This window comes from Pseudophryne corroboree, chromosome 4, assembly GCF_028390025.1.
Source record: "Pseudophryne corroboree isolate aPseCor3 chromosome 4, aPseCor3.hap2, whole genome shotgun sequence".
Lineage (NCBI taxonomy): Eukaryota > Metazoa > Chordata > Amphibia > Anura > Myobatrachidae > Pseudophryne > Pseudophryne corroboree.
Genome location: NC_086447.1, coordinates 890,092,434 through 890,111,988, shown reverse-complemented (window position 1 = coordinate 890,111,988; position 19,555 = coordinate 890,092,434). Strand labels below are relative to the sequence as shown.

General features: G+C 46.9%; 1 long non-coding RNA gene across 1 annotated transcript in view; it reads left to right on the top strand.

Moving 5' to 3' along the window:
• Positions 1–17,450, top strand: part of LOC134911865 (uncharacterized) — a 138,975-nt gene extending 121,525 nt beyond the window's left edge. Inside the window, exons 2-3 of the long non-coding RNA XR_010176914.1 lie at positions 15,839–15,930; positions 16,715–17,450. This is a non-coding gene — a long non-coding RNA (uncharacterized LOC134911865). The remainder of the gene's footprint in view (positions 1–15,838; positions 15,931–16,714) is intronic.
• Positions 17,451–19,555: the final 2,105 nt, after the last annotated feature.

Here is a 19,555-nt window from a genome sequence, read left to right as displayed (position 1 = left end):
GTCAGTTCAGACACTGCCAGCCTGAGTCAGGTCATTCCCCTCATCAGGCTTTTGCAGAAGAAGCTGGAGGCATTGAAGGAGGAGCTAAAAGGGGGCGATTCCGCTAGGCATGTGGGACTTGTGGATGGAGCCCTTAATTCGCTTAACAAGGATTCACGGGTGGTCAATCTGTTGAAATCAGAGCACTACATTTTGGCCACCGTGCTCGATCCTAGATTTAAAACCTACCTTGGATCTCTCTTTCCGGCAGACACAAGTCTGCTGGGGTTCAAAGACCTGCTGGTGACAAAATTGTCAAGTCAAGCGGAACGCGACCTGTCAACATCTCCTCCTTCACATTCTCCCGCAACTGGGGGTGCGAGGAAAAGGCTCAGAATTCCGAGCCCACCCGCTGGCGGTGATGCAGGGCAGTCTGGAGCGACTGCTGATGCTGACATCTGGTCCGGACTGAAGGACCTGACAACGATTACGGACATGTCGTCTACTGTCACTGCATATGATTCTCTCCCCATTGAAAGAATGGTGGAGGATTATATGAGTGACCGCATCCAAGTAGGCACGTCAGACAGTCCGTACTTATACTGGCAGGAAAAAGAGGCAATATGGAGGCCCTTGCACAAACTGGCTTTATTCTACCTAAGTTGCCCTCCCACAAGTGTGTACTCCGAAAGAGTGTTTAGTGCCACCGCTCACCTTGTCAGCAATCGGCGTACGAGGTTACTTCCAGAAAATGTGGAGATGATGATGTTCATTAAAATTAATTATAATCAATTCCTCCGTGGAGACATTGACCAGCAGCAATTGCCTCCACAAAGTAGTACACAGGGAGCTGAGATGGTGGATTCCAGTGGGGACGAATTGATAATCTGTGAGGAGCGGGATGTACACGGTGATATATCGGAGGATGATGATGAGGTGGACATCTTGCCTCTGTAGAGCCAGTTTGTGCAAGGAGAGATTAATTGCTTCTTTTTCGGTGGGGGTCCAAACCAACCCGTCATTTCAGTCACAGTCGTGTGGCAGACCCTGTCACTGAAATGATGGGTTGGTTAAAGTGTGCATGTCCTGTTTATACAACATAAGGGTGGGTGGGAGGGCCCAAGGACAATTCCATCTTGCACCTCTTTTTTCTTTCATTTTTATTTGCGTCATGTGCTGTTTGGGGAGAGTTTTTTGGAAGGGCCATCCTGCGTGACACTGCAGTGCCACTCCTAGATGGGCCAGGTGTTTGTGTCGGCCACTAGGGTCGCTTATCTTACTCACACAGCTACCTCATTGCGCCTCTTTTTTTCTTTGCGTCATGTGCTGTTTGGGGAGGGTTTTTTGGAAGGGCCATCCTGCGTGACACTGCAGTGCCACTCCTAGATGGGCCCGGTGTTTGTGTCGGCCACTAGGGTCGCTTATCTTACTCACACAGCTACCTCATTGCGCCTCTTTTTTTCTTTGCGTCATGTGCTGTTTGGGGAGGGTTTTTTGGAAGGGACATCCTGCGTGACACTGCAGTGCCACTCCTAGATGGGCCAGGTGTTTGTGTCGGCCACTAGGATCGCTTAGCTTACCCACACAGCTACCTCATTGCGCCTCTTTTTTTCTTTGCGTCATGTGCTGTTTGGGGAGGGTTTTTTGGAAGGGACATCCTGCGTGACACTGCAGTGCCACTCCTAGATGGGCCAGGTGTTTGAGTCGGCCACTAGGGTCGCTTAGCTTAGTCATCCAGCGACCTCGGTGCAAATTTTAGGACTAAAAATAATATTGTGAGGTGTGAGGTATTCAGAATAGACTGAAAATGAGTGTAAATTATGGTTTTTGAGGTTAATAATACTTTGGGATCAAAATGACCCCCAAATTCTATGATTTAAGCTGTTTTTTAGTGTTTTTTTAAAAAAACACCCGAATCCAAAACACACCCGAATCCGACAAAAAAAAATCGGTGAGGTTTTGCCAAAACGCGGTCGAACCCAAAACACGGCCGCGGAACCGAACCCAAGACCAAAACACAAAACCCGAAAAATTTCCGGTGCACATCTCTAGTAATAAGTAGGGATAAGGACGTTAACCACCTCGGAACATCCTCCCTTATACGTCACCTGCAGCGCATTCATAATAAGTCAGTGACAAGTTCAAAAACTTTGGGCGACAGCGGAAGCAGTCCACTGACCAGTAAATCCCTTCCTCTTGTAACCAAGCTCACGCAAACCACCCCACCAACTCCCTCAGTGTCAATTTCCTCCTTCCCCAGGAATGCCAATAGTCCTGCAGGCCATGTCACTGGCAATTCTGACGAGTCCTCTCCTGCCTGGGATTCCTCCGATGCATCCTTGCGTGTAACGCCTACTGCTGCTGGCGCTGCTGTTGTTGCTGCTGGGAGTCGATGGTCATCCCAGAGGGGAAGTCGTAAGCCCACTTTTACTACTTCCACCAAGCAATTGACTGTCCAACAGTCCTTTGCGAGGAAGATGAAATATCACAGCAGTCATCCTGTTGCAAAGCGGATAACTGAGGCCTTGACAACTATGTTGGTGTTAGACGTGCGTCCGGTATCCGCCGTTAGTTCACAGGGAACTAGACAATTTCTTGAGGTAGTGTGCCCCCGTTACCAAATACCATCTAGGTTCCACTTCTCTAGGCAGGCGATACCGAGAATGTACACGGACGTCAGAAAAAGACTCACCAGTGTCCTAAAAAATGCAGTTGTACCCAATGTCCACTTAACCACGGACATGTGGACAAATGGAGCAGGGCAGGGTCAGGACTATATGACTGTGACAGCCCACTGGGTAGATGTATGGACGCCCGCCGCAAGAACAGCAGCGGCGGCACCAGTAGCAGCATCTCGCAAACGCCAACTCTTTCCTAGGCAGGCTACGCTTTGTATCACCGGTTTCCAGAATACGCACACAGCTGAAAACCTCTTACGGCAACTGAGGAAGATCATCGCGGAATGGCTTACCCCAATTGGACTCTCCTGTGGATTTGTGGCATCGGACAACGCCAGCAATATTGTGTGTGCATTAAATATGGGCAAATTCCAGCACGTCCCATGTTTTGCACATACCTTGAATTTGGTGGTGCAGAATTTTTTAAAAAACGACAGGGGCGTGCAAGAGATGCTGTCGGTGGCCAGAAGAATTGCGGGACACTTTCGGAGGACAGGCACCACGTACAGAAGACTGGAGCACCACCAAAAACGCCTGAACCTGCCCTGCCATCATCTGAAGCAAGAAGTGGTAACGAGGTGGAATTCAACCCTATATATGCTTCAGAGGTTGGAGGAGCAGCAAAAGGCCATTCAAGCCTATACAATTGAGCACGATATAGGAGGTGGAATGTACCTGTCTCAAGCGCAGTGGAGAATGATTTCAACGTTGTGCAAGGTTCTGCAACCTTTTGAACTTGCCACACGTGAAGTCAGTTCAGACACTGCCAGCCTGAGTCAGGTCATTCCCCTCATCAGGCTTTTGCAGAAGAAGCTGGAGGCATTGAAGGAGGAGCTAAAAGGGGGCGATTCCGCTAGGCATGTGGGACTTGTGGATGGAGCCCTTAATTCGCTTAACAAGGATTCACGGGTGGTCAATCTGTTGAAATCAGAGCACTACATTTTGGCCACCGTGCTCGATCCTAGATTTAAAACCTACCTTGGATCTCTCTTTCCGGCAGACACAAGTCTGCTGGGGTTCAAAGACCTGCTGGTGACAAAATTGTCAAGTCAAGCGGAACGCGACCTGTCAACATCTCCTCCTTCACATTCTCCCGCAACTGGGGGTGCGAGGAAAAGGCTCAGAATTCCGAGCCCACCCGCTGGCGGTGATGCAGGGCAGTCTGGAGCGACTGCTGATGCTGACATCTGGTCCGGACTGAAGGACCTGACAACGATTACGGACATGTCGTCTACTGTCACTGCATATGATTCTCTCCCCATTGAAAGAATGGTGGAGGATTATATGAGTGACCGCATCCAAGTAGGCACGTCAGACAGTCCGTACTTATACTGGCAGGAAAAAGAGGCAATATGGAGGCCCTTGCACAAACTGGCTTTATTCTACCTAAGTTGCCCTCCCACAAGTGTGTACTCCGAAAGAGTGTTTAGTGCCACCGCTCACCTTGTCAGCAATCGGCGTACGAGGTTACTTCCAGAAAATGTGGAGATGATGATGTTCATTAAAATGAATTATAATCAATTCCTCCGTGGTGACATTGACCAGCAGCAATTGCCTCCACAAAGTAGTACACAGGGAGCTGAGATGGTGGATTCCAGTGGGGACGAATTGATAATCTGTGAGGAGCGGGATGTACACGGTGATATATCGGAGGATGATGATGAGGTGGACATCTTGCCTCTGTAGAGCCAGTTTGTGCAAGGAGAGATTAATTGCTTCTTTTTCGGTGGGGGTCCAAACCAACCCGTCATTTCAGTCACAGTCGTGTGGCAGACCCTGTCACTGAAATGATGGGTTGGTTAAAGTGTGCATGTCCTGTTTATACAACATAAGGGTGGGTGGGAGGGCCCAAGGACAATTCCATCTTGCACCTCTTTTTTCTTTCATTTTTATTTGCGTCATGTGCTGTTTGGGGAGAGTTTTTTGGAAGGGCCATCCTGCGTGACACTGCAGTGCCACTCCTAGATGGGCCAGGTGTTTGTGTCGGCCACTAGGGTCGCTTATCTTACTCACACAGCTACCTCATTGCGCCTCTTTTTTTCTTTGCGTCATGTGCTGTTTGGGGAGGGTTTTTTGGAAGGGCCATCCTGCGTGACACTGCAGTGCCACTCCTAGATGGGCCCGGTGTTTGTGTCGGCCACTAGGGTCGCTTATCTTACTCACACAGCTACCTCATTGCGCCTCTTTTTTTCTTTGCGTCATGTGCTGTTTGGGGAGGGTTTTTTGGAAGGGACATCCTGCGTGACACTGCAGTGCCACTCCTAGATGGGCCAGGTGTTTGTGTCGGCCACTAGGATCGCTTAGCTTACCCACACAGCTACCTCATTGCGCCTCTTTTTTTCTTTGCGTCATGTGCTGTTTGGGGAGGGTTTTTTGGAAGGGACATCCTGCGTGACACTGCAGTGCCACTCCTAGATGGGCCAGGTGTTTGAGTCGGCCACTAGGGTCGCTTAGCTTAGTCATCCAGCGACCTCGGTGCAAATTTTAGGACTAAAAATAATATTGTGAGGTGTGAGGTATTCAGAATAGACTGAAAATGAGTGTAAATTATGGTTTTTGAGGTTAATAATACTTTGGGATCAAAATGACCCCCAAATTCTATGATTTAAGCTGTTTTTTAGTGTTTTTTAAAAAAAACACCCGAATCCAAAACACACCCGAATCCGACAAAAAAAAATCGGTGAGGTTTTGCCAAAACGCGGTCGAACCCAAAACACGGCCGCGGAACCGAACCCAAAACCAAAACACAAAACCCGAAAAATTTCCGGTGCACATCTCTAGTAATAAGTAGGGATAAGGACGTTAACCACCTCGGAACATCCTCCCTTATACGTCACCTGCAGCGCATTCATAATAAGTCAGTGACAAGTTCAAAAACTTTGGGCGACAGCGGAAGCAGTCCACTGACCAGTAAATCCCTTCCTCTTGTAACCAAGCTCACGCAAACCACCCCACCAACTCCCTCAGTGTCAATTTCCTCCTTCCCCAGGAATGCCAATAGTCCTGCAGGCCATGTCACTGGCAATTCTGACGAGTCCTCTCCTGCCTGGGATTCCTCCGATGCATCCTTGCGTGTAACGCCTACTGCTGCTGGCGCTGCTGTTGTTGCTGCTGGGAGTCGATGGTCATCCCAGAGGGGAAGTCGTAAGCCCACTTTTACTACTTCCACCAAGCAATTGACTGTCCAACAGTCCTTTGCGAGGAAGATGAAATATCACAGCAGTCATCCTGTTGCAAAGCGGATAACTGAGGCCTTGACAACTATGTTGGTGTTAGACGTGCGTCCGGTATCCGCCGTTAGTTCACAGGGAACTAGACAATTTCTTGAGGTAGTGTGCCCCCGTTACCAAATACCATCTAGGTTCCACTTCTCTAGGCAGGCGATACCGAGAATGTACACGGACGTCAGAAAAAGACTCACCAGTGTCCTAAAAAATGCAGTTGTACCCAATGTCCACTTAACCACGGACATGTGGACAAATAGAGCAGGGCAGGGTCAGGACTATATGACTGTGACAGCCCACTGGGTAGATGTATGGACGCCCGCCGCAAGAACAGCAGCGGCGGCACCAGTAGCAGCATCTCGCAAACGCCAACTCTTTCCTAGGCAGGCTACGCTTTGTATCACCGGTTTCCAGAATACGCACACAGCTGAAAACCTCTTACGGCAACTGAGGAAGATCATCGCGGAATGGCTTACCCCAATTGGACTCTCCTGTGGATTTGTGGCATCGGACAACGCCAGCAATATTGTGTGTGCATTAAATATGGGCAAATTCCAGCACGTCCCATGTTTTGCACATACCTTGAATTTGGTGGTGCAGAATTTTTTAAAAAACGACAGGGGCGTGCAAGAGATGCTGTCGGTGGCCAGAAGAATTGCGGGACACTTTCGGAGGACAGGCACCACGTACAGAAGACTGGAGCACCACCAAAAACGCCTGAACCTGCCCTGCCATCATCTGAAGCAAGAAGTGGTAACGAGGTGGAATTCAACCCTATATATGCTTCAGAGGTTGGAGGAGCAGCAAAAGGCCATTCAAGCCTATACAATTGAGCACGATATAGGAGGTGGAATGTACCTGTCTCAAGCGCAGTGGAGAATGATTTCAACGTTGTGCAAGGTTCTGCAACCTTTTGAACTTGCCACACGTGAAGTCAGTTCAGACACTGCCAGCCTGAGTCAGGTCATTCCCCTCATCAGGCTTTTGCAGAAGAAGCTGGAGGCATTGAAGGAGGAGCTAAAAGGGGGCGATTCCGCTAGGCATGTGGGACTTGTGGATGGAGCCCTTAATTCGCTTAACAAGGATTCACGGGTGGTCAATCTGTTGAAATCAGAGCACTACATTTTGGCCACCGTGCTCGATCCTAGATTTAAAACCTACCTTGGATCTCTCTTTCCGGCAGACACAAGTCTGCTGGGGTTCAAAGACCTGCTGGTGACAAAATTGTCAAGTCAAGCGGAACGCGACCTGTCAACATCTCCTCCTTCACATTCTCCCGCAACTGGGGGTGCGAGGAAAAGGCTCAGAATTCCGAGCCCACCCGCTGGCGGTGATGCAGGGCAGTCTGGAGCGACTGCTGATGCTGACATCTGGTCCGGACTGAAGGACCTGACAACGATTACGGACATGTCGTCTACTGTCACTGCATATGATTCTCTCCCAATTGAAAGAATGGTGGAGGATTATATGAGTGACCGCATCCAAGTAGGCACGTCAGACAGTCCGTACTTATACTGGCAGGAAAAAGAGGCAATATGGAGGCCCTTGCACAAACTGGCTTTATTCTACCTAAGTTGCCCTCCCACAAGTGTGTACTCCGAAAGAGTGTTTAGTGCCACCGCTCACCTTGTCAGCAATCGGCGTACGAGGTTACTTCCAGAAAATGTGGAGATGATGATGTTCATTAAAATGAATTATAATCAATTCCTCCGTGGAGACATTGACCAGCAGCAATTGCCTCCACAAAGTAGTACACAGGGAGCTGAGATGGTGGATTCCAGTGGGGACGAATTGATAATCTGTGAGGAGCGGGATGTACACGGTGATATATCGGAGGATGATGATGAGGTGGACATCTTGCCTCTGTAGAGCCAGTTTGTGCAAGGAGAGATTAATTGCTTCTTTTTCGGTGGGGGTCCAAACCAACCCGTCATTTCAGTCACAGTCGTGTGGCAGACCCTGTCACTGAAATGATGGGTTGGTTAAAGTGTGCATGTCCTGTTTATACAACATAAGGGTGGGTGGGAGGGCCCAAGGACAATTCCATCTTGCACCTCTTTTTTCTTTCATTTTTATTTGCGTCATGTGCTGTTTGGGGAGAGTTTTTTGGAAGGGCCATCCTGCGTGACACTGCAGTGCCACTCCTAGATGGGCCAGGTGTTTGTGTCGGCCACTAGGGTCGCTTATCTTACTCACACAGCTACCTCATTGCGCCTCTTTTTTTCTTCTTTGCGTCATGTGCTGTTTGGGGAGTGTTTTTTGGAAGGGCCATCCTGCGTGCCACTGCAGTGCCACTCCTAGATGGGCCAGGTGTTTGTGTCGGCAACTAGGGTCGCTTATCTTACTCACACAGCTACCTCATTGCGCCTCTTTTTTTCTTCTTTGCGTCATGTGCTGTTTGGGGAGTGTTTTTTGGAAGGGCCATCCTGCGTGACACTGCAGTGCCACTCCTAGATGGGCCAGGTGTTTGTGTCGGCCACTAGGGTCGCTTATCTTACTCACACAGCTACCTCATTGCGCCTCTTTTTTTCTTTGCGTCATGTGCTGTTTGGGGAGTGTTTTTTGGAAGGACCATCCTGCGTGCCACTGCAGTGCCACTCCTAGATGGGCCAGGTGTTTGTGTCGGCCACTAGGGTCGCTTATCTTACTCACACAGCTACCTCATTGCGCCTCTTTTTTTCTTCTTTGCGTCATGTGCTGTTTGGGGAGTGTTTTTTGGAAGGGCTATCCTGCGTGACACTGCAGTGCCACTCCTAGATGGGCCAGGTGTTTGTGTCGGCCACTAGGGTCGCTTATCTTACTCACACAGCTACCTCATTGCGCCTCTTTTTTCTTCTTTGCGTCATGTGCTGTTTGGAGAGTGTTTTTTGGAAGGGCCATCCTGCGTGACACTGCAGTGCCACTCCTAGATGGGCCAGGTGTTTGTGTCGGCCACTAGGGTCGCTTAGCTTAGTCATCCAGGGACCTCGGTGCAAATTTTAGGACTAAAAATAATATTGTGAGGTGTGAGGTATTCAGAATAGACTGAAAATGAGTGGAAATTATGGTTTTTGAGGTTAATAATACTTTGGGATCAAAATGACCCCCAAATTCTATGATTTAAGCTGTTGTTTTTTAGTGTTTTTGAAAAAAACACCCGAATCCAAAACACACCCGAATCCGACAAAAAAAATTCGGTGAGGTTTTGCCAAAACGCGGTCGAACCCAAAACACGGCCGCGGAACCGAACCCAAAACCAAAACACAAAACCCGAAAAATTTCAAGTGCACATCTCTAAGTTGCAACACCATCAAAGTTGCGGTCGCATCTGAAACAGGCCCATTGAGTTAACAGTGTGTACTATGTAGACCTCGTGCCTCCTACTGGGAATTGTCTCTTCTACCCTGAGGATCAGGAAAACCTTAAGGTGGTGAGGTTGCATCTACTGACGTGGGTCCATGAGTTTCCATGAGCACTGAAGACCTGGGAGAGGAAGTCAAGGATGAGCCTTCAGAGGAGAGCAGTGGAGAAGATGGACCTCTACCCATGAATAGACCTCTAACCTTCAGCTGGATGAACTGCCCAGGTGTCCAATATACAATAGCCAAATGGATCTGATGCAATAACATTAGCACTCAAGCAGGTGGATGATTATTATACCAGCGAGCTTTGACCAGTAGCACTAATTGTATTGTCCACATGTCAAGCCTAATATTTTAGTGAAGGAAACTAAACACAGTTCTCAGTTTACATGCAATGTCTATTCTCTATAATACATTCCACACCGTGCATAGGATTACAGGATGAGACCCCTGACACAGTAAGAAGTTAATGTTCCCTGTGCACGCTCAATGGAATTTGGGGCAACCTGTCAGTATGGAGGGGACAGTTGCACACAGTGCCTCGCACCAATGACTCCTTCCACAAGTCGATTTTCCTAAGCCTGTGTTATTTGTGTATATACAGCTGTTTCTTGTCATTAAGCAGGAGCTGGATAAAACCTCCTCCTAGTTCTTTCAGCATTCACAAGCTCGGAGGAATGACGTTAGGAGCAGATGGGTGACTCCTTCTGTGCCCAACAGTGCAGAACCATTAAGATTTTGCTGATAAAACATATCTCTCCATCGCAAGAGCAATTGCTGCGGTCAGACTCCTGCCAAATTCTCCTGGCCAGGAACCCAGCTTGCTACACTGTCACACCGGGAAGATGCCGGGTCATTTCACCTTCGTTGGTGATTACAGAGAGATTGATATCATAATGCCAGTGCAATCATATTACTGACATGGTGTCACTCATTACATTGTTCTTCAAGGACAAAGGTGGTTTTACAGGATGATGCATGCTGCAGAATGCTTTTCTCTAGCAGTCTAAAAACTTCATTGATAAATACATGGTAAAGGCATAAAAATGTAAATCAGCAGCAGAGATTTGGGAATGCAACTGTGGCATTAGGCTAAAAAAACTGACACCATGTTGGATTGCGCTAATGCACTTATTTGTTATACCTCTTCCGCGCTCTGGGTCATCGGTGGAGAGAAGCCTAGCTGTAGTAAGATTCATCTGCTTTTACAAAGCCCCCATTACAATATAGTGGTTGGACTACTACAGCTGTGGTCTAGTACGATAACAGGTTCAAATCTTGTATTGTATTTATTTTTATTGTATAAAGGTTTTGACGTTTTGGGAATTTATTTGATCACTTTTTATCTATTTTTAACTTTTTTTTAAATTAAGCTGATACCCTTTTAGACCAAAATGTCAGTTCGCACCCAGGATTTTGTACATGGGGCCAACTTGGATGCAACCCGGCTGAGAGCCCTTTCAGACTGGCCGCAGGACCCAGATTATTGCAGGGGCGGTGACATCACCGCCCAGAGGTGCAGCCTTGGCACTTGGAGATGAGTTCATTGCCTAGCACCGGCTCTCCCTATGCTGTAAATGGGTGCCAGGTGGCATCAACCCGGCTCACCCGTTTACACTGCACCACAACACGGGTCTTTCCCGAGACCAACCCTGCAAGTTAGCCAAGTTGGATTCCCAGGTCACTGGACCTGGGTTAACCACTTTCCGCTGAGTCACTCCCGGGTTATCACAGCGATAACCCAGGTTTTAGTGGCAGTGGAAAAGGGGTATTAATGTAACTGAGAATACAAATCTGGGCATTTTTAATTTTCACTGTGCGTGAATGAGATGCCACACAATCGTTACTGTACCCGGCCAGTATTGTCACTGCAGCAGAGTATCAATTTGCAACAATAAATAAACAGCCTTTAGCAGAATTAGCAGACTAATGATAAATTGGCCCCTACAGCTGTGTGTCTTCTTTACCGAAACTGGAGGGGACAGATGGGAGTGTCATCCTTAAGATGTGTAGTGACTGTGGTGGTCATTCCGAGTTGATCGCTCGCTAGCTGTTTTTAGCAGCCGTGCAAACGCTATGCCGCCGCCCACTGGGAGTGTATGTTAACTTAGCAGAAGTACGAACGAAAGGATCGCAGAACAGCTACAAAATAATTTTGTGCAGTTTCAGAGTAGCTTCAGACCTACTCAGCGCTTGCGATCACTTCAAACTATTCAGTTCCTGTTTTGACGTCACAAACACACCCAGCGTTCTCCCAGCCACGCCTGCGTTTTTCCTGGCACGCCTGCATTTTTCCGAACACTCCCTGAAAACGGTCAGTTGACACCCAGAAACGCCCACTTCATGTCAATCACTCTGCGGCCAGCAGTGCGACTGAAAAGCTTCGCTAGACCCTGTGTGAAACTACATCATTCGTTGTAATAGTACGACGCGCGTGCGCATTGCGCCGCATACGCATGCGCAGAAGTGCAGTTTTTTTGCCTCATCGCTGCACATCGAACGAATGCAGCTAGTGATCAACTCGGAATGACCACCTGTGTCCTTCTGTCTGATGTCAGCAGGGAGCAATGGAGAAGAGTCAGCAGTCTCTCCTGCCTGCACACTTCAGCAATAAAGTCCAACCCACACAGAAGGTTGCGAGTTCTGTGTTGCGATGAATCAAGTTCTTGAGCTCCAAATTGAGAGCTCAAGATGCTAAAAGAAGGGCTTGAGAACTTGAAAAGTTAATGAAACTGAATAAGAGGAACAAAGACAAAAACTTTAAAAAGCCCTTTTAGTCTGTGCAAGTATACGCAATGAAATGTCCTTGTTTGATAAATTGCCCTTATGGCATGAGTCCTGGCCTGCACCAATATAAGGATTGTGGGACCTGAATATTAATTATTGGGATTTAGACCAGAATAATTATCATTTATCGCCACTTATCTTATTAAGAAACACATGCAGGGACACCGTGATCGCTAATCAGACAACACATGTGCCAAGTTCAAAAGCATCGCACAGCGTCAGCGTCACGCAGCCACCGCAGCCCGCCCCCCCAACGGTCCGGGCACGCCTGCCTTGCCAGGACCACGCCCCCTAAATGTCTTCCAAACACCACAGGCCCGCCCCCTCCTGCCCAGTGACCGCCTCTGCTGTCTGGCATGCGGCAGCGCATGCGCAGTTCAGACCTGATCGCCCGCTGTGCGAAAACGCCCAGCAGCGATCAGGTCTGAATTAGGCCCATTGTTTCCAGCTGTCTTCAGCACAACCAGCTTTTAGTGTCAACAAAGATAACAATTCGTGTTGATGCTGGGTAACTAGCAAATCACTGATTGTCCATCACTCCCAAGTTTCCACAGTCATATAAAAACATTCTAACTGAAGACAGATGTGTGTGTGATTCCAGGGGCTATTGGTGAGGTCCAATGTTGCTGATTGCATAATGCGTCTGAGAGTAATTTGTGCTGGTAAACACTGACAAATGCAGCAAGTGTTTCACTTCTAAGTCGGAGAAATCTCAGCGAGTGATCTCCTCTCCAGCGCCCATGTTCCCGTGATAACAATCGCAGAACGAGGGCTCTCCGTACATTTCCCCAACATCTGTGTCAGGTTTCCCCTCTCATAATCGCATCAGGCGGCGAAAGTAGGACGAGTTTGAAGTATAATTACAAGATACAAATGACTGAGCCAACTTCTGTTTTGTTAGCAACTGACTCCCAACTGGATGTCTCCCGTCTCCATATGTGAGATTCCTGGGCACTTTCTTCCAAAAAGTAATTTAATAGCCCCGGAAAAGCTGGACGTTTCTTTTTCATTAAGCCTTGCTTCGAAAGCAGAGCCAAGTAATCAGGGGAGCGGTGTCCGCTGGGAAAGACTTATGGGAAACAATTACAAGACGGGCTTGCAGGAATAATAGAGGAAAGACCCTTTTCTGTCACTATCAGTGATATGAAAGTACGGTTAGAAAGCACAGACACTTTCCGCTGGATCATGGGTGGTGGTTTCCACTGCATCATGCCATAAAGTTATGACACAACAGTTCGCCTTTGGGGGAGATGTGTCAAACCTTCAAAAGAGGACCAGTGGCAGTATTGCCCACTGGCTTCCTGGCTGCCCCATGTGGGAGGATGCAACCAGGGCGGTATAATAGGGGGCGTGGCCTTAACATGGGTGGGAGGTGTGGGGGCATATACATGCGATCACACCATCGTAACCCTGCTATTCATTGCCCAGATTACTAGCATTAACTAGCGGGGGAGGGGCTATCATGATGCAATTCAGTGCGAACCGCGTCATTGGTTTCCCCAGATCCACCACTTTTAAGGACGACTGCGGGGAGGCCGGGGAAGGAAGGGGGGGGGGGGGGTAATGGGGAAGTGATTAACAAAGTGGTATCCGTGAGACTTGCCTGCCTTCCGGGGGCTGGAAGTGCCACCCAATTTACTGCAGCCTCCCAGCTAATCTGGGAGAGTAGGTAAGTAACCAATGAACCCTGCCTCTGCCAAGGGAGAGGGAGGTGCAAAAAGCTAATTCCTTCAGAATATTATGTATCTGATACATGTGCAGATGATTATTTTATTCATTTCTGAAATCATTTCACTGGTCTCTTCTAAAACATAACGATGATGATAACTCTTAAAAATTAGACCAAAAATGTATGCATCCCCTCTCAAACACCCCTCCCCCCCATCCCCCTTGTTGTAATAAGCAGGAACTGAATTGGATTGATGCAGGACACGTTCAGTGTCCCTCTCATGACAGTATCACACAAACTTCATATGTTCTGCTTGTTTCAAGGACTATACAAGGCAGAGAGTATGCGCGAACCTGTGGCTGAAAGTACTGAGAGGGAGATGGAACCTGTTTTATTTTGTTTCCGATCACTTCTGGCAATTCATTGTGCTGCTAGTTAATGAATACATATATTGCAAATTTCCACCCAGTTAATCAAATTAAAACCTTAAACAAAACATGCTTCCTCTTCTCAAACAAATGTAATTTACATCAGCAAATGAAATCAGCAGGATGGGAGGAAGCCGTAAGTTACATCACTGTCTCTGAAAGTTCTATTTCATTAAAGCGATTTTACATTCTGCTCTAATTAATGCTCCTTTTTACTGTTTTTTAGTGCAGTATTTTTAATTATGTAAATTATTTGACTGATCTGTCGTCATATCATTGAATATACAATGGGGCTGATTCTGATGTGGTTGGAGTGATAGCGCTGTACGGTGATGCAGCAGGAGGCGTCTAACTTAAGCAGATGCCTCGTAATGCAGTAGAGATCCCACCTGCGTCCCAGGACAAAGCGTTGGATCACTCACTCAAGATCGGTGGTGCTCCACAAGCCACCCGTCGCAGAGGCGAGAAAATCTCTGTGCAACCACGAAGATCCCTGGTCTTTTCCCTCCTCTAAATGACGGAGAAACAGAGGCCAACACTGCCCCCTCCCCGCCCCCAAACGACATCAGACTGTCAATCACTGACAGTCTGATGTTGGATTGTGTCCTGTGCCGTAGGACCAGTTCGTACAGAATGAGTCCTGCACATGTGCAAAGCACAGGTAATCGGTACTTTGCGGCGCAGGGCACACCTCCGTCCACATCTGAATCAGTCCCGATATCAGAATCAGCTTTATTGGCCAGGTATACTTGCGTATACTAGGAATTTGTTTTCGGTTTACAGTGCAGCAGACACAAGGGAACAAGTAAACAAGGAAGGGGGGACATGTGCAGTCTTCAGGTTAAAGAACCATAGGGAACAGAGTGATCATTACGTGCAGAGAAAAAGAGTAGAGCGACTGGGCGGTCTACCAGGGGGTCAGTTGGTCAGGAGTTCAGCAGGTGGACTGCTTGAGGAAAGAAGCTTTTGAGGCTACTGTTGGATCTGGTGGGGATGGCCCTGTATCATCTGCCAGATGGCAGCAGGTTGAACATGCCGTGGCTAGGGTGAAGCGGGTCCTTAACTATTCTAGTTGCCTTTTTTTGGGATCTGGACAGATACAGATCATGTACGTGTTATCCTGGTGCAGAGAGTTTCACCATTGGAGTCTCCAGTGTGGCCACTTATGAGGAAATACTGTACAAATACCATACACTACAGCAGTGTTTCCCAAATCCTCAGGTACCCCTAGCAGTGCATGTTTTACAGATTTCCTTAGTATCACACATTAAACAATTAGTAGCATCTTGTGTGAACATCAAGCATCTGAGTAACCTTCAGGTTAGGTAGGATGGCCGGGCTGTTCATGCTCCCGGTGCCAGGAAATCAGCACCCAAGGACGCAGACCCTGGCCTCTTCACTCCCAAAACACAGGGACGACACCCCCCTCTTTTCTGAAAACACAGCCAAGCTCTGTCCACCCCCATCCCCAATTGCCCGCCGCCCGTTTACAGGCTGGGCTTGAGGGCCCTGCATGAGAGGACGGAAGATACTTTCTGCTCATGCTCAGGTGCCCCACCTTTGGAGTTGTATGTGAACCATTGCGTTTACGTATATATCTCAGAATCAGGGCCACAATACTTAAATCCCCACCAGGCCAGGTAGTCCTTGTTTTTTATATTTTGACCTGCACATCACTTTTACACCTGATAACATAAAATCATAAATCAGACACTTTATCCCATTCTTTCAGAGGCTAATGAAGTCTCAAATACTCCAGAGATTCATCCCATCTTCAATTCAAGGTGACTTCTCACAGCATCAAGTCCATCCTCTCCCATAAAGGTAAAGCTTGTGCCAATCCTAGGTTACCTATGAAACTGTTGCAGTGGGTCCACTCCTCCCAGTTCCCTGGGCATGCAGTAGTCTGAAACACCTGGTATCTCTGATGGCTCTCTCTCCACCAGGAGAGATAGACAATTTACCCAATTTACTAAGATGGGAGTTCTGTTTAAGATGGGATGTTGCACATATTTAGCTAGCATCCTCTAGAAGATAATACCTGGAATCTGATTGATTGCTATGAGCAACATCCAATCTTAAATAGAACTCACATCTTGGTAAATTTACCCTTTTGTTGCAGCCTGTCCAGATTCCCTGACATGTTCCTATTGGCTCCTTACACCCTCTGCCCATCTCTAACAGGCCATGGGCACATCATACTACGGACTTCAATCTCCCAAATTTTCCCAAATGATTCGCTGTATTCCACTTGTTGGTCTTCCTTCAGCTCCAAATTTGGCCTCTCTTTCCATCAGAGATTTCATGTCTCTACAGATGCCCTCAATTGTTTCAGTTCAATAGGTTCAATTTGCCTTCAGAGTCTATAAATCTATGTATTTGCCAACCGGGATAATTGGGTAGACCTCTTGCATTTGGTAGAGTTTACGCACAACAACTACTTCCATGAGTCTTCCTCTCCCTTGTTCATAGTGTATGAATCCTGTCCCAAATCTGTAAGTAGAGGACGCACTTTGGCATCAAATCAAAATTTATGACTATAAGTTCTCAGCATAAAATTTGCAGCTTCAGTTATCCATTCAGACTACTGTATGTTCTGTTGTTCCAGCCTCTAGTCCTGAAGTTCCATGTGCTTCATCACAGCTAGTCTTTCCAACTACAGTACTCCTATCTGTCGTGGCGGATCTGAGAACATACGCCAATTCCACAGGAGCCATCTTTCATGATGAGATGCCCTCATCCAGTTTCTCAGATACGGCGCTTGAGTACAAAGACAAAGTTTCAGACGAACATTGGTCGCAGTATCCGTTGTGACTAAGCTGCCAGGGCCAGCAAAACTGCATCCCAAGCAAATAACTGTAAAAGATAATATGGGCATAGGGATGGAGTTAATGTTCTGAAATACCAGTATATATGTGAAAAGCAATTAAGGGAATTTTAGCTGGGAGTGGGGATGTATTTTGCCAATATGGCCTGGTGTCAAAAACACCTTGCACCACCACCAGTTACAGATGTCCTGACTCACAGAATACGTGAATAACCTCAGTGAGATTTCTTGAGTTCATAGCGTGGTAGTAGGACATGAGGAATAATCTGTTTTTATGGCAACAGCCCTTAATCTTTATGTGTGACCGCAACCATAAGAGATCCACACTATGAAGCCATTGTGTAATCTGGTTGGTCACAAAATAATTGATTATTATCACGGGAAATCTGCAAATGCATCTGATTGTACCTTTGCTGTGGCAAAATATTTCTGTCAATCATCAACAAAGCCGAAACTGTAATCCTTACGTAATTCCCTTTCTTGATGCACTAATTGGCATGAGTAGTACATTGTGACAAAATAAAAAGTTTTTGAACAATTTTTTTTAAAAATAATTATTTGTCTGAATGATTGCTTTATTGATTGATTGATTGATTGATTGACTGATTGATTGATTGATTGATTGATTGACTGATGCAGAAGACCAACAAAAAATATATTGCAACTTAATACTGAAATAAATCAAAGGTTAAAAAAAAAATGTCAGTTGCTTTGCCCTCTTACAAGACACAGCCAAGTTGCGGAACACTGATGCTTACTGATGTTGACAGAACAGCCTTTTCCGCATACACCCCATTACACCTTGTGCACTTGGAAATGCCACTTTTCAATTCCCCCCCCCCCCTGCATGATTTAAACCCCTTCAAATGCCCTCAAGATCCCCATAAATTTGATCTCTCCAATCTGGCGGTCTCCCAGAGATTATCCCCTGCAAACACGCATTAAAGATAAACATTGTTCACAAGCAAAGGTTAAATCCTGTTCCATGTTAGTTCAAGTGGGTGCTGCCAGTGCCAGCTGCTCTTGTGCCAGTCTCTGTTTATTAAACAAGGGGGCGCCTGCTGCCCCAACAATATCAGGAGAAAGAAAACAAATTGAAAGTACAGTCTGTGAGCGCTGGTAATTACCGGCAGACTACGGACCTTTGTCAACATTGGTTGAATGACCTCAAAGTTACTCTTCGTTGATAAAAGCTGATTCAGCGTCCTCTCGGCTCACACAGACGGAGGACCCACCGGCACCATGCAATGGCTTCTGGCTGCTTCATATCTTTCGTTCACATAAAGTAAACAAGTTGAAAAAAATAATAAGACACAGAAAAAACTGAAAAACAGTTTATCATATTTATCTACCGGTCACTGTTTCCTTTCAGCAGTAACAAAGATAATGCCATCATCACCATTGTTTCACAGAATGTAACATCTCTTATCATGCCACGGGAAGTTGTACCCAAATATCACAGCCCATTACGTAACGTGGAACCAGTAATGTATTCCAGTGGGCATATATATGCTGTATACGGTTGCATCTGGGCCCACGGAGTTGGGTTGGTAGCCCCCACATGTATCCTACTACCGGAAAAACAGAAGCTGTGACCTCACTTATAGGACAGAACTGAGGGTTGTTGAACCTTGCATCTGAGATAGACAAGACAATAAGAGAAGACTTTGCCTTCTAGAGAATTTTCTTGAATATGTGAAGAATTTTTATAAGTTGCATCATTTCCAAGCGCTTCCTCCAGGGCGCTGCCCCGCAATGTACTCCCTCAGGTCAGTGATACACAAGTGGTTTTCAGTCTCTGAGATTAAATCTCCCAATGAGCATTTCCTTCCCCAAATTGCTGGAAATCTCCTGAGCGGTTAATCAATCATCCCTTTAAACTGTATGTGGGAGTCTAATTTCCTGGCTTTCATGCTAGGAGCATTGTCAGGTAAAGAGACCAACACGCCAGTTACAAACTTACATCAGAGCCTGTAGGAAATGGTGAGCTACCAAACCAGGAGTCTCTTAAATGACCGATATTTACTCTCCTTTGCAGAACCTGCCATATTATAGAGTGCGGTGCCTCATGGAAAGGTGGAATGGCTGATGGTCATATGTAAAAGAATAAAGGGCATACCAGGAAAAGGTTATTCTTTATAATGTGATATCATACGGAAGTGTAGGGGATGGTAGTTCCCCAGGCTCCCACCTAGACCAAGGGGTAAATTTACTAAGATGGGAGTTCTATTAAAGATGGGATGCCCATAGCAACCAATCAGAGTCTATTTCTCATTTATCTAGCACCTTCTAGAAGATAATACCTGGAATCTGATTGGTTGCTATGAGCAACATCCCATCTTAAATAGAACTCCCATCTTAGTAAATTTACCCCCAAGTTTCCTGTTTATGATGTGCAGGGAAACGACTGCACTCTTGTTTCTGGTCTTTTACAAGATGGAGGGGGAGATGTACTAAGCAGTGAAAAGAGTGGAGTGAGCCAGTGGGGAAGATGCCCAATCAGCATTAAAGTAACAGCTGATTGGTTGCCATGGGCAACTTCTGCACGGGCTCACTTCTCCACATTTACAGTATCACTGCTTAGTACATGTCCCCCGTAGTTACTCTGGTGTAGGTGTACTA